Source organism: Astyanax mexicanus, chromosome 15 (genome assembly GCF_023375975.1).
Source record: "Astyanax mexicanus isolate ESR-SI-001 chromosome 15, AstMex3_surface, whole genome shotgun sequence".
NCBI lineage: Eukaryota > Metazoa > Chordata > Actinopteri > Characiformes > Acestrorhamphidae > Astyanax > Astyanax mexicanus.
The window spans coordinates 3,466,277-3,482,822 of NC_064422.1; positions in this window are offsets into that span (position 1 = coordinate 3,466,277).

The window sequence follows — 16,546 nt, forward strand, 5'->3', positions numbered from 1 at the left end:
TACCATAGCAACACCTTAGCAACCGCCTAGCAACACCTTAGCAACCACCTAGGAACCACCTAGCAACACCTTAGCAACCACCCCGGATACCATAGCAACACCTTAGCAACCGCCTAGCAACACCCTAGCAACCACCTAGCAACCACCTAGCAACACCTTAGCAACCACCCCGGATACCATAGCAACACCTTAGCAACTGCCTAGCAACACCCTAGCAACCACTTAGCAACCACCTAGCAACACCTTAGCAACCACCCCGGATACCATAGCAACACCTTAGCAACCGCCTAGCAACACCCTAGCAACCACCTAGCAACCACCTAGCAACACCTTAGCAACCACCCAAGATACCATAGCAACACCTTAGCAACCGCCTAGCAACACCTTAGCAACCACCTAGCAACCACCTAGCAACACCTTAGCAACCACCCTGGATACCATAGCAACACCTTAGCAACCGCCTAGCAACACCTTAGCAACCACCTAGCAACCACCTAGCAACACCTTAGCAACCACCCCAAATACCATAGCAACACCTTAGCAACCGCCTAGCAACACCTTAGCAACCGCCTAGCAACACCTTAGCAACCACCCAAGATACCATTGCAACACCTTAGCAACCGCCTAGCAACACCCTAGCAACCACCTAGCAACCACCTAGCAACACCTTAGCAACCACCCCGGATACCATAGCAACACCTTAGCAACCGCCTAGCAACACCTTAGCAACCACCTAGCAACCACCTAGCAACACCTTAGCAACCACCCCGGATACCATAGCAACACCTTAGCAACCGCCTAGCAACACCTTAGCAACCACCTAGGAACCACCTAGCAACACCTTAGCAACCACCCCGGATACCATAGCAACACCTTAGCAACCGCCTAGCAACACCCTAGCAACCACCTAGCAACCACCTAGCAACACCTTAGCAACCACCCCGGATACCATAGCAACACCTTAGCAACTGCCTAGCAACACCCTAGCAACCACTTAGCAACCACCTAGCAACACCTTAGCAACCACCCCGGATACCATAGCAACACCTTAGCAACCGCCTAGCAACACCCTAGCAACCACCTAGCAACCACCTAGCAACACCTTAGCAACCACCCAAGATACCATAGCAACACCTTAGCAACCGCCTAGCAACACCTTAGCAACCACCTAGCAACCACCTAGCAACACCTTAGCAACCACCCCGGATACCATAGCAACACCTTAGCAACCGCCTAGCAACACCTTAGCAACCACCTAGCAACCACCTAGCAACACCTTAGCAACCACCCCAAATACCATAGCAACACCTTAGCAACCGCCTAGCAACACCTTAGCAACCGCCTAGCAACACCTTAGCAACCACCCAAGATACCATTGCAACACCTTAGCAACCGCCTAGCAACACCCTAGCAACCACCTAGCAACCACCTAGCAACACCTTAGCAACCACCCCGGATACCATAGCAACACCTTAGCAACCGCCTAGCAACACCTTAGCAACCACCTAGCAACCACCTAGCAACACCTTAGCAACCACCCCGGATACCATAGCAACACCTTAGCAACCGCCTAGCAACACCCTAGCAACCACCTAGCAACCACCTAGCAACCACCTAGCAACACCTTAGCAACCACCCCGGATACCATAGGAACACCTTAGCAACCGCCTAGCAACACCTTAGCAACCACCCCGGATACCATAGGAACACCTTAGCAACCGCCTAGCAACACCTTAGCAACCACCTAGCAACACCTTAGCAACCACCCCGGATACCATAGCAACACCTTAGCAACACCATAGCACATACCAGCCAGCACTGCAATCACACTCGCAGTTTCTGTAGGAACTGCAATCTAGTTTTTATTGCAATTATATATATATATATATATATATATATATATATATATATATATAATATTATATATATATATATAATATTATATATATATATATAATATTATATATATATATATAATATTATATATTATATATATATATATAATATTATATATATATATATATAATATTATATATATATATATATATATATAATATTATATATATATATATATATATATATATAATATTATATATATATATATATATATATAATATTATATATATATATATATATATATATATATATATATATATATATATATATATACTATTATGCATCTTTTAAATTTCTATAATTCATGTGACATGTTCAACCTCACTTATCTTAAAACAGAACGAAGAAGAATAATAATTTAGTCCAGGATCGTTTGGTTGTTCTGTTGGTGGGAGAGGAATATCTGTACCAGGATAATGGTGATGAATAGTTGAGCCAGGTTACGGAAGAGGAATAATTAATCCAGTATAAGAGAGAGTAATATCTGTTCCAGGATAAGGGAGCGGGAGAATATTAAGAGTGTGGATGTGTTCAAAAAAGAGAACGTATTATTTTTGTATTTCAGTTTGCAAAAGACACTAAGGATAAAAAAGAGGCATAGTCGGGTCAGGATAAAACTATTTCTTGCATCTATTATTAAATTTGGTGGAGAATCGGTGATGATCTGGGAATGCTCCAGCAAGGCTGAAATAGGGCAGGTTAATCTTTGCGAAGGTCATCCAAAAGCAGTGTGAAAGACTGGTGGAAAGCATGCCAAGATGCATGAAAGCTGAGATTTAAAATCAAGGTTATTACACCAAAAAACTCTTTCTGAGTTAAAGCATTAGTGTTGTTGTTTCTAAATGAATATGAAATTGTTTTCTTTGCATTATTTGAATATTTCACAATATTTGTTACATGGAAATTTAATTTGGGGTGTCAGCAGAGACTTTGTTCAGATATGTAAGGCCTGATGTATTTGATGTGCTCAAACTTCACCTGTGAACTCCTGTAGTTCAGCAGACAGACTGTTACAATTTTAATAATCGTGTGCAACAGGCTTTATTTCAGAAACAGATTTTTTATTATTTGCATGTTTATTTTTGCATTGACTTTGTTTAGTGTGATGTTGGCATAACCTCCTATTACTTACCAACCTTTATATATAAAAATAGCACAGACAGTCATTTGTCATCTTTACAGCGTGTTAATGTCCATATGCTTGCTTGCTGTAAGTCTCAAGACATCAGCATAAATAAACTGTAGTTGGCAGACAGAACCAATATTTTCCCATTGTCTGGGAGGGGACTGGTATGCTGGTTATGGTGGGGGTCTCTCCCAGAATGACTGCACTGGAATGGGCAGTGAGGGAAGAAGGGGGGTTATGTGTGGAATGTTTGTACAGAAGGGGGCTGTGAGTTTAGAAGGTATAATGTAGGTGTAATGGTGGTCAGTTGGGTACAGTAAAATGTCAGTGGTGATTTTTTTGGTCTGATACATTTTCCTCTTGAAAGAATTAGAATTAGAATGACATAAAATAAAAAAATAATTAGGTGTAATTGGTGGAAAAAAAGTGCAGAAGACACTAAGTAGTGGTGATCTGTTGGCATGATAATCAGAGACCTGTTGGCAGGGGCCAAACCGAAGGGTCGGGTATTCACAAGATGGTGAGGAAAGAAGAGTGTGTTCACATCTCTATCCTCAATTTATCTTCTTGTGATTCCTGGCCCGACTGTAGTCCATTGTGGCTGCATTCCAGCGCCCAGATTTGGGCATCACTGTCGAGGAATAACCCGTGATTTGTTTGCTGTCTGCAGACACTAGCAGGGTTCAGCTTGAGATGAAACAGTTAGCCAGCATTAGCCTGGGTTTGACATTAACCCTTTCAGACCTGAATTATTTGTGAAGGAAAAAGTGTAAGAATGCTGTTTTCTTCCTGTAATGCACAGACAAGAAGACTCTAATAATATACTATAAAATTCACATAGAAAATAAATCACATTAACCGTCCTGTTATGTTATGGGTTAAATTAAAAGTTTTTAAGTTTGAAGATCTAGAAAAAAAAGTTTTTAGTTAGTGCAATCAACATATAATATGAAAGTTGTTTATCTCACATGTTTGCAACCACCCCCTGCAAAAACTACAGTGTACAAGAAATAGGTTTTCATCCATTTTTCTAATTTTAATTTTTGCATTTTGCAAGTTGGATTATACCATCAGATTTGTGTTACAAGATATAAAAATAGACAAATCTAAAAGTTGAGAGAAGATTCAACTTTTCATTTTTCTAGAAAATCTGTTTGTAAAAGAATAAAAAAAAAAAATTAAAAAAATGGATGAAAACCCATTTCTTCTTTATTTTAAATTTGGATACAGTCAGAAAATTATTTACACTGACCATGTTTCAATGTTATGTAAAACTATTGTGTTTTATATGTTTGTCTTTCAAAAGTAATAAATTAGTAAAACATGTATTTTTTTTAATGAAAAGGAGAAATTATCCTAATTAAACATTAACTGTTAGAAGGAAGAAACACCATTGCACTAAATATTGATAGAATAATTAGCAATATTTACACTGCTTGTTAGAATTTTTCTTTTGAGTTATTAAACATGCACCAGATCAAATGGACACCATTGCTGTTCCTGACAAATTAACATAACAGGAGGGTTGAATTAGTAAATAAATAAATTAATAAATTAATTAATAAATAATAGCTGTTACTATCTCTGGTACTACTGTTTTTTCAGGGTAGTGGGTGGGATTACTGTTTCATTGTTTTTTTTTTTACTTTTATTGGTTGGTTCATGGTATATTCTATTGATGGACAACAGCTCTGAATTAGTATTTTGTGCAACAAAACATTTAAAAATGAAGAAAATACATGGTGTACATTGTAATGGATGCAGGGTCTGAAAGGGTTAAAAGATGAGAGAAAAGATCAACATTTTTGCTTTTATTTCCAGGTATTTACATCTGGATCTGATTCTCAGACCTTGCTGATTTTTCTTGTGAGCAAAAGTGAACATGTAAACTAGTGCTGGGCGTTATTCCGGTTCATTCGGTATACCGCGGGGTAAACTTGAATCGGCAAGCGTTTCTCGTTTATACTGCCATACTGCTAGAGGGTGCTGCGGTGCGCCGTGCAGAACAGCACTGTCAAAGAAGCAGTGTTGCAATATTTAGCGACTTTTCAGACCCTCTTTGTAAAAAAAAGTACACAAACACACTGCAAATGAACTGCGCATGCCCAAAGCTGCTGCTGACTGACCCCGCTCTGTATTTACAGAGCTGGATGTAAATATTAATGCATCTTCAGTGCGACACAAAAAGAAATCACTACATTTAACTCACACAGTCTCAGTCAGTCACTCACCTCATTCACCACACAGCCTGTCACTCACCTCCTCCACAGTGTCTCTTTGTAAAAAGCTAAACATCTAGCTAGCTAGCTCATCATTGAACAGTTAGTCTATAATATATTTAAAAATAATGTCTTCTAAGGTCTTCTGTGAACAGTAGATTGTGATACCTTCACTCCTGCCCTCTGGAGGTTGTTTCTGATGTCACTAACAGTTGTTTTAGGGTCTTTCTTTACAGAATGCTCAGTATTTCTGTCATTTACTGCTGTTATATCTAACTGTTCAACATCATTTACGATTTTCTTCTTCCGGTTGTACTGATTATGGCCAGTATTTGTGCAATGGCTTTGATTGATTTCTTATGTTCTCTCAGCTTCACAGTTGCTTGTTTTTCACCCATATGCAGCTCTCTGGTTTTCATGTTGGTCACTCCTCTAACTACAGTGCATCCGGAAAGTATTCACAGCGCTTTACTTTTTCCACATTTTGTTACGTTACAGCCTTATTCCAAATTGTATTAACTTAATCTCATTCCTCAAAATTCTACACAAAATACCTCATTATGACCATGTGAAAATAGTTTTCTTGAGAGTTTTTAAAATTATTTAAAATTAAAAATCAAAGAAATTATATTTACATAAGTACAGTATTCACATAGTATTCACATTTGCGTAATACTTTGTAGAACCACCCTTGGCAGCAACTACAGCCTCAAGTCTTTTTGAATATGATGCCTCAAGCTTGGCACACCTCTCTTTAGGCAGTTTTGCCCATTCTTCTTTGCAGTACCTCTGAAGCTCCATCAGGTTGGATGGGAAAACGTCTGTGCAGAGCTATTTTCAGATCTCTCCAGAGATGTTCAATCGGATTCAAGTCTGGGCTCTAGCTGCTCCAGGACATTCAAAGAGTGGTCCTGAAGCCAATCCTTTGAGATCTTGGCTGTGTGCTTCGGATCATTGTCCTGCAAAAAAAATTAATTGTCGCACCAGTCTGAGGTCAAGTGCGCTCTGGAGCAGGTTTTCATCCAGGATGTCTCGGTACATTGCTGCATTCATCTTTCCCTCTATCCTGACTAGTCTGCCAGTTCCTGTTGCTGAAGAACATCCCCATAGCATGATGCTGCCACCACCATGCTTGACTGTAGGGATGGTATTGGCCTCATGATAAGCTGTGCCTGGTTTCCTCCAAACATGATGCCTGGCATTCACACCAAAGAGTTAAATCTTTGTCTCACCAGACCGGAGAATTTAGTTTCTCAGTCCTTCAGGTGCCTTTTGGCAAATTCCAGACGGGCTGCCTTGTGCCTTTTACTAAGGAGTGACTTTCGCCTGGTCACTCTGCCATACAGGCCTGATTGGTGGATTGTTGCAGAGATGGTTGTCCCTCTGCAAGGTTCTCCTCTCTCTACGGAGGAACACTGGAGCTCTGACAGAGTGACCATCGGGTTCTTGGTCACCTCCCTGACCAAGGCCCTTCTCCCTCGATAGCTCAATTTAGACGGCCGGCCAGCTCTAGTAAGAGTCCTGGTGGTTCCAAACTTCTTCCATTTACGAATGATGGAGGCCACTGTGCTCATTGGGATCTTCAAAGCAGCAGACATTTTTCTGTATCCTTCCCCAGATTTTTCCCCAGACAATTTTGTCTCGGCGGTCTACAGACAATTCCTTTGACTTCATGCTTGGTGTTTGCGCTCTAACATGCCATCAACTGTGGAACCTTATATAGACAGGTGTGTGCCTTTCCAAATCATGTCCAATCAACTGGATTTACCACAGGTGGACTCCGTTTAAGCTGTAGAAACATCTCAAGGATGATCACTGGAAACAGGATGCACCTGAGCTCAATTTTGAGCTTCATGGCGAAGGCTGAGAATACTTACGTAAATGTGATTTCTTAGTTTTTTGTTTTTAATACATTTTCAGAACTCTCAAGAAAACTTTTTTTCACATGCTCATAATGGGGTATTTGTGTAGATGCACTGTATAAATGCGCAAAATGCACAGATAAAACCCAAATCTGAAACTGAACATAGACATTCAGTACTATTGTTTTTCACACCTGACAATCAGATGTTCCAATACTTTTGCTCACATGAAAAATGGATGGGTTCCGTTGCTATTTTTAACTGTTTATTAGATCCAAAAAATAAAAGCTCAAATGTTCATTTTTTTTCTCATCTTCATCATTTAATATTAAACCCAAATATTATCAGCCTATAGCAGAAATAAGGGATTGTCCAATACTGATCTAGCTGTAGGTACTAGCTAAGCTTGAGGTAAAGCTGTCGTATTCTGCCAAACTCTAGAATAAGTGATCCTTCACAAGCTATTCCTTCTCTCCTCTCTACACACCCACACACACACACACACACACACACACACACACACACACACACACACACACACACACACTCTCCATCTGCCTATACAGATGACTAGGCTTACACAGCACTGTGAGTCAGAACATTTTACCTACATGTGTGTGCCTATCTCACTGTGGCATCATTGTGTTCTCTGGAGCCCAATTTTTAGCACACTACACGGAGCAGTACGCTAACATCCTGTCAAACTGCAGTTCCCCGTGGTTCATCATTCGGCCCATAAATTCCTCCAGAGCAGAGTAGCCACTGATAGGATGTCTTCACTGACATCTCTTTTAATGTTAAAGATGTTTTTTTTCTTCTGAAACATACATTTAGAAAACTACACATGAAGCCAATACAGGTGTAGTTTTGTTACTTTTCATTTTTATTTTAAAATACTCTAAAATAAAGAAACTCTAAGTGTTATGGAAATACAGTAACTTCTTCCCCTCATTTATTTATATAAACTAATAAATGTTGATTATTTTTTTTAAATATATTTTTAGATAAAACAAACAAACATATGGTTACATAATCAACAAAAATGTGGACATGCAGATGTGTTTGTTGTCTACTGCAAGACACATTTTTAGAAAGCATTTTTTCAGTTGGATGAAACTGACATGCCAGCATAAATAAAAATAAAATAAAGAATATTTTACTTTAATTGAACTGATTGTCCATAAGTCTGTTAAGAGTCTACAAAGTTCTTCATTTTGGTAAGACCACCAATAGCAACTCAGTGTTGATTAGTATGTCCCAGGTCAGTTTAGTATGTCTCTATTCAGTGCTGTATTGTAAAAATCCACTACTGACCATTTCCAAGAGTGTTCATGCGAGCTGTGACAAATATCTGTATGCTGTATGATATTTATGTTTACTCTGAATTATTTTTTTTAATGGAAAATTACCAGAATGTATTATTGTCTTATTAAGTGTGTTTATTAAAACATTATTGTATATCAGGAATATTGGGGGAAACTTAAGCAGAACAGTGAAAGGCTGCTTAAAACTGTGCGTGTTAAAGAATTCTGACTTGCTTATTTTTCTTTACTCTGTCTGGCTTGCTACCATACTCCCACCATGTGTAAGAGAGGAGCTGTCAGTGTGGGAGGTCCCGTGCATACAATAAACGCGTGTGTTCCAGGTTAACTGAACAGTACTTGTGATGAACCCATTTATAGCCCAATAGTAACCCAGGGACACGGTCTGTGATCTGCAGCATAGCACAAATATATACAAAAACTAAACTACTTCAAAATATCAGTTCAATAGAAATTCATATTATCTAATGTTCAGGTACTGAAAATAAAACATTTGGACTGGACCTTGTTCCACCTCTGTGGAGATATCTGCTATTGGTATAAACCAATTCAATGTTTTTAAGTCCTTAAAAACTGTTCATACCCGTTAAACCTAACGCATTTATTATCAAGGGAAGAAACACAAGATGACTGTCAATTTTTCTCAGTTTGGGGCTCCATGCAAGATCTCGCCCCGTGGGGTAAGAATGATTCTGAGAAAGGTCAGGAATCACACCAGAACTACATGGGGGACCTGGATAAAGAGATGAAGAAAGCTGGAACCACAGTCTGAAAGATTACTGCAAGGCACACGTGATCCCCCTGCTCACACCAGCACATGTCCAGACCTGTTCGATATTCACCAATGACCATCGGGATGATCCAGAGGAGGCATATAAGAAGGTCATGTGGTCACCTGAGACCAAAATAAAACGGTTTGATATCACTTCCACTTGCTGTGTCAATGTAACAATAAGAATGAGTATATAACCCCAAAAACACCATCCCAACTGTGAAGCATAGGGGTGAAAACATCATACCTTACGGGTGCTTTTCTGCTAAATGGGACAGGATGACTGCACCATATTGAAGGGAGGATGTAAGGGGTCATGTATCGTAAGATCTTGTCTAACAACCTCCTTTCCCTCAGTAAGAGCACTGAAGATTGGTCATTGGTTGTTGTGAAGTGAAAATAAAATAATATAGGGTTTGCATTTGTATTCAGCCCCCCTGAGCACTTTTTAGATCCACCCTTAGCTGCAATTACAGCAGCAAGTCTTTTGGGGTATGTCTCCACCAGCATTGTGCATCTAAAGACTGAGGTTTTTACCCATTACAGAACAGCTCAAGATCAGCCAGAGTGGATGTCTTGAAACAGGTTCTCAGTGGAATTAAGATCTGGCCTTTAATTGGACCATTTTAACACATGAAAATGCTTTAATCTAAACTGATCCACTGTGGGTCTAACTGTATGAAGGTGCAGTTACTTGTAATCTAATGAAGATTATGATGAAGCAGTCAATTGCAAGAGTTTTTCTCCTTGTTTCAGTACTACATTATGCAATGCTATGTGGCGTAGGCTGTCGTAATGACATACACCAGCCAATAAAAGTGTAGCTTTTTGTATTATGTTCCCTAATGATTTGTAAAATAAAAGGAAAGCCATTGTGTTTATCCCACAACAACAGTCATGAACTACCATTTAGTACATTTAAAAAATTCCATCCTTTTTGGTACCTTTATAACACATATTCACTCTGGAGAGCACTAGATCACTATGTTGTTTTCACTCTAAGGTTATTTTTGCTTTTAATTGTGGTGTGATGTTGGTGTTGAGTGATCTGAGTACACACTGCCCTCTCTAAACTCTACAGAAAGCTCTTGTCCTGTATCATTCAGGCATTACAGATGTTTTATGCTAACATTACGCCATCTACATATGGACCAAAAAATAGAACCTCTCTGAATTGTAGACTGTAACTTCGGCTGGCCAGGGAGCTCCATCCTGCATGCTAAGGTCAAGCTCCTGTTTAGGTCAGAATTTAATGATGGTTTTAACTGGGAGGCAATGCAGGTACACTCGTCTGAAACTACCATCAGTCGTTTCCTGCCATCCCATGTAAATGCCACGGTGAAAACTTGTGTTTTCTGGATTAGTGTTCTGTTTGTTTACAATCTACAGTCTAGAATTCCACAGTCAGCCTATTATACACTTTACTTGAAACCAGTTACATAAAAATGCCCTAATTATGCCAATATACAAAGAATTATTTAATTTTCCTATAATTTACATTTATAAGATGAGGTTAATCTTTCAAATATATAAGTAACAAGCTAGCCTTTATTACAGTTCCGGCAGCAACAAAAATATTACTAATATACAGTACAGGCCAAAAGTTTGGACACACCTTCTCTTTTTCAATGCGTTTCTTTTTTTTCATGACTATTTACATTGTAGATTCTCACTGAAGGCATCAAAACTATGAATAAACACATGTGAATGAACACATATAGGCTACCTTATCTGTAAGTATTAGCTAGAGATAAATGGTCTAAAGTACACTGTTGTGAAAAAGTATTTGCCCCCTACACATTTCTTTTGTTTTTGCTTTTTTGTCATACATTTTTCCGATTATGTTTAATATCAGACAAACATAACCTAATAATATAAAAATGGTATTATTTAAATGGTAATTTAATTTCTTAACAAAAAAAAGCAAGACCTTTAGAATCAAAATGTCAAGATTTACAGCATGAAGCTGGATAAAAGAGGTGAAAACCACTGCTGACCAAGAAGAACACAACAGCCCATCTCACATTTGCCAACCAACATGTTGATGATTTCTTGACTGACAAGACTTTTTGGAAGGTGTGTCCCATTACATCTGGTGTACAATTAACACATTTTAGAAAAAGAACATCACATTCATGGTCAAATATAATAATATTAGTGTGATGGTCTGGGACTGCTTTAGGACCTGGACAACTTGCTTTAATTAATGGGACCAACAATTTTGAAGGAGAATGTCCGGATATCAGTTTGTGACCTCAAGCAAGTCCAAACATTCACTCACTCACTCATCGTCAACCGCTTTATCCGGTAAGGGTCACGGGGCATGACAGTTATCCACTCTAGGAAACCATTTGCCTTTCACTTTGTGATAGCACCTTAAAACTTCTACATGTCTTTTTATACATTATGATACAGCTATCCCATGACCAGACAAATCAAGTCTCCCTGAAGCTACGGGAGTCTCCCGCATTTCGGTAGTGGCTCCCTGATGCCCGCGAGTCACATATAATCTCCTGGAATTCAGAACGAGTGTCTCCCTGAAATCAACTTTTGCAACTTGGGATGTCTGCATGACTGGCATGTCAGTGTATATCAGTATACCTGAGGATAATAACAGACTAGTGATGTGATGATATAGTGATTATTTATTGGTAGTTTTGATCCACCCAATATTTCTTTTTACAGGTTTAAAACAGTTTTTCCTTGTCACTGTACTTTTAACTGGGGTTTTGTTATGTTATGTTTTGTCCAGTTTGTGGGAATATATTATTCTGTAATGATCGGGCCTGGAGATGAAAAACTGATGAAAAAAGGACTCAGATCAAAAAGATCACGATCAGGGGCGATCAGTCTGGATCAGAACTTCCCTCACTAAAAGCACGTCTGTCATCCTTCTTCATCCTTCATCTGTATAATCTACTTTTCTTTACGGTTTCCATGACATCACCTGGTATCCCCATGCTAACGGAGGGCGACGCTCTGTGGGAAACCCAAAGAGAGGAAAGAACAGGGGAACCTAAAACATCTCACCTCTGGCTGACATTCCACATCCTGTACCCAAAGCCTGGGTATGTTTAAAAAAACAGGCCAAGAGGAGTTCAAAGCTCTAGCTTTAACCTCTTAACCTCCGAGACCTCTCTCACTTCTGCCACTTCATTAGAACCCCCTAACTCGTAGCTCCACTTTGCTGGTGGCAATTATTAAGGCACAGTTTGTGTTAGTGTCCTTTAGCCCAGGGGGTGTTAATCCTTTTTAATGGGATTAAGAATATTTTGCGCCCCCATGTGACCTCGTAAGGTCAAACCAACAGTACAATACAAAGAAATGTACACCTACAGTCCCCTCCAAAAGTATTGGAACAGTGAGCCCAATCTCTTCATTTCTGCTGTAAACTGAAAACAAATAAAACAAAGAAGAATTAAAATAGTAATTTGAGACAGCTTTTATTTTTTCAGCTTTTATTTCCAGGATCTGATACACAGTTTAGATACACAGTTTAGAGAATTTATAATTACAGTATATTAATGATTAAAGGAGTAAACAACATTAGACCTGTCCTATGGGCAACTGTGAAGCCAAGAGAAGATGTAAATTCAATCAAAGCCATTGCACAAATATTGGCCATAGCCAGTTCAACCATTTGGAATGTCCCGAAGAAGAAAGTCGTAATTAACAGATGTCGAATTGGTAATCCAATGAAAACCACAGCATTTGATGGCAGAAACAATGTAAATGCTGTATAGAAGGACTCTACAACAACTGTTAGTAACATCAGCAACAACTTCCAGAGGGCAGGAGTAAAAAAATCTAAATCTACTATACACAGAAGAAGGCTTCACCATAAGATTAACACCACCAATTAACAATATTAATAGAAAAGTCATGCTTGAAATTTGAGCCTGATTTTGGATTAATGAGACAAATATTAATATTTACAAATGTGATGGAAAGACTTACATTTTGAGACAAAAAATTTGCTCATGATCCCAAACATACTCACTCATCTGTGAAACATAGAGAAGGTCATTTTATTGGCAATAGCTTGTGTTTGCATTGCTTCCTACTTTATTCATATTTCATTTATTGATGTACAATAACCTCAGAAGTCTACAGTAATTTTTTCTGTCAATTTAAAGAAAGATGCAACCAAACTGATTGGGAGATGCTTTATTATGCAGCAAGATAAAACACACTGCAAAAGCCACAAAGGAGTTTAAGAGGGGCGAGAAGTGGAAGGTTGTAGACTGGCCAAGTCAACTTCTAGACTTAAACCATATATATGTAAGGCATGTATTTCACCTGTAAAGAGATGTCTGAAAGCACAAACACCAACTGAATGAAGCTGCAGTGAAAGCCTAAAAATGAAAAAGAAAAATGCAAATGTTTATTGATGTCATTGGGTCACAGACTTGATGCAGTTATAGCAAGAAGAGGATTTGCAACTAAATATGTCTAATTGTAATGTATTTTAAGTTTATCTGTTCCAATCATTTTGCTTATAAGAAAATGGGTGGGTTCAGACCAAAGGTGATATCTTCTGAATTGTGTATTAGATTCAGATGTAAATACCTGGAAAAACAAGGTGAAAGGATGATGTTTTGTGTCTCATATTCATTCAAATGTTTTCAGTCTACAACAGAAAAAACAGTGCACTCAAAAGTTCCAGATTTATACAGTGAAGCATCACCCTTGCGACTGCCCAAGGATGACATCAGGACCCCTTGGTTAAGAACTCCTGCTCTAGCCCTTCATCAACGGTCAGTTTGTGACACTTAAGCAGAGCCACAAATAGAAGGATATTTTTGGCCTGAAGTCTCTACTTAACCCATGTATTTGTTGATGTTAGGCAGAGACTACTGCCGGTTCTGCCTTACTGTGCTGACGTCTTAAGATATCTAATAAAGCTGGCTGTGTTTGTGCATTGTTTTTTAAACCCATTAGCAGGCAAGTAATATATGCTTGTGTTTACATAGTGTCTGTCTGTGAGTTGGTTTTATATGGCTTTACTGGCCGTGTGATTTAAATGTCTGGTCCATTCCATGGGTCATGTTTACCTCCTCAGTTCACTCCAAAAACAGTAACACAGAAGTACAGTAGGCATTCTGTTGAAGCTCACCCTCCCTCATCACCATGGTCCAGTGGTGGAACTAAAAGAGAGTGCCTGAATTCGCTCCTCTGGCCTTCCTCCTAGCAGCAGAAGCAGGTACAGACACCTCAACCCAGCAACTGATGTATGTTTACATTACAATTGGTAGACGCTTTTATCCAAAGCGACTTACAAATAATGATGTATATTTGCCCCAAAGTTCCTTAATAAGGTTTAGATCTGGAGACATACTTGCCCAGTCTATCACCTTTACCTTTAGCTTCTTCTGCAAGTCAGTTGTCATCTTGAGGTGTGTTTGTGGTTGTGTTTGGGTAAGATATGCGATCATGCTCTGCTTTAGAAAGTCACAGTCACAGTTGGCATTCAGCTCCCCAGTGCCAGAAGTGCTCATACAGCCCCTGACCACAATGCTACCACCACCATGCTTGACTGTAAGCAAAGGACAGTTGTTTTGGTACTCCTCACCAGGATGCCACCACACATGCTGGACACTATCTAAGCCAAAAAAAGTTTATCTCTCTAGACCACAGGACATGGTTCCAGTAATCCATGTTCTTGGACTGCTTGTCGTCAGCAAACTGTTTGCAGGCTTTCTTGTCCATCAGCTTTAGGACAGAGGCAGTTGTTGATGCAATGTGTGGTGTATGGTCTGATCACCGCAGGCTGACCTCCCACTTCTTCAACCTCTGCAGCAATGCTGGCAGCACCCATGCATCTAATTTTTAAAGCCAACCTCTGGAGATTACGCTGAACACATGGACTCTTTAAACTTCTGAGCGGAATCCCTGGAAAACTGCTGTATGACCTTGGTCATCGTGCTGTAGCTCAGTTTTATAATGTTAGCAATTTTGTTGGAGAGCAGCAATTATGTTTCTCTTCTTCCCATAAAGTGCAGTGTTATCAATCAATCAATCAATCAATCAATCAATCAATCAATCAACCTTTATTTTAAACTCGGAAGTACATTGAGGGTGACCCTCATTTTCAATGTAGCCGAGCAAATACAATAGTGATTGAAAAAACAAAATTAAAAGCAAATATTTAATATTTATGAAACAGAAGAATAAAACTGAAACTAAAAAATAAAACTATTTAGTAATAAGAATAAAATAAAAAAAATAAAAAAATTAAAAATATATAATAACAGTATTACTGATAAAACATAATTAAAAAAATAAAATATTAAAATAAAATAATTATAAGAAAGTAAATACAAAAACAAAAATAATAAAATAAATAAAAATAAATAAATATATAAATAAATAAATTATATAAAATAAATAAAAGGAATATAAATATATATATATATATATAAAAAAAAAAAAGAGAACTAAAACATGAAGTAAAATAAATAATTAAGATTGAGTAAAACAGTTTAAAAAATGTTTAAAATGATTGAGTGACACCAGTGAGCTGAGTTTTAGTGTTTCCTGTAGTGAGTTCCAGCTCGCCGGAGCACTGTAGCTAAAAGCAGATTTTCCCAGTTCAGTAAAAACTCTCGGTACCTGGCAGCTGATCCAACCACTGGAGCGAGTCTGATAATTACAGTTAATAAAATTTATCAATGAAGTGATGTATTCTGGCATATGACCGGAGAGTGTTTTATAAATTAAAATTAACCAGTGCATTTCCCTTCGTGCAGCTAATGGAGGCCAACCAACTTTTCTGTACAGATCACAGTGATGAGTTCTATAAGGGTCGCCAGTGACGAACCTTAGAGCAGAGTGATATACTGGATCCAATAATTTGAGGGAACTGGCGGAGGCATATTTATAAATGACATCACCATAGTCTAGAACAGATAAAAGGGTTGCCTCAACAATTGTTTTCCTAGCGTGCATGGGGAAACAAGCTTTATTTCTATATAAATAACCCAGCTTCTGTCTGCATTTACTGACTAGTTTATTAATGTGAGGTTTAAAAGTGAGTTTCTCATCCAGCCATATGCCAAGATATTTATATTCTGTAACTCTTTCAATGGTGGATCCTGCCAGGGTAGTAAAATTTACACAATTAACATCACTATTAAGAGATCTGGAAAACAGCATTAACTTAGTTTTCTTAGCATTTAAAACTAGTTTGTGACAAACAGCGCAATCTGTAGAGCATTAAAAGAGTTCTGTAGTTTTATTACTGCAGCATGTATAGAATCAGCTGAGCAATATAAGATTGTGTCATCTGCATAAAGGTGTATTTTGCAATCTAAATATCAAACGGCCAGTATGAGAGAATTATACCCAAA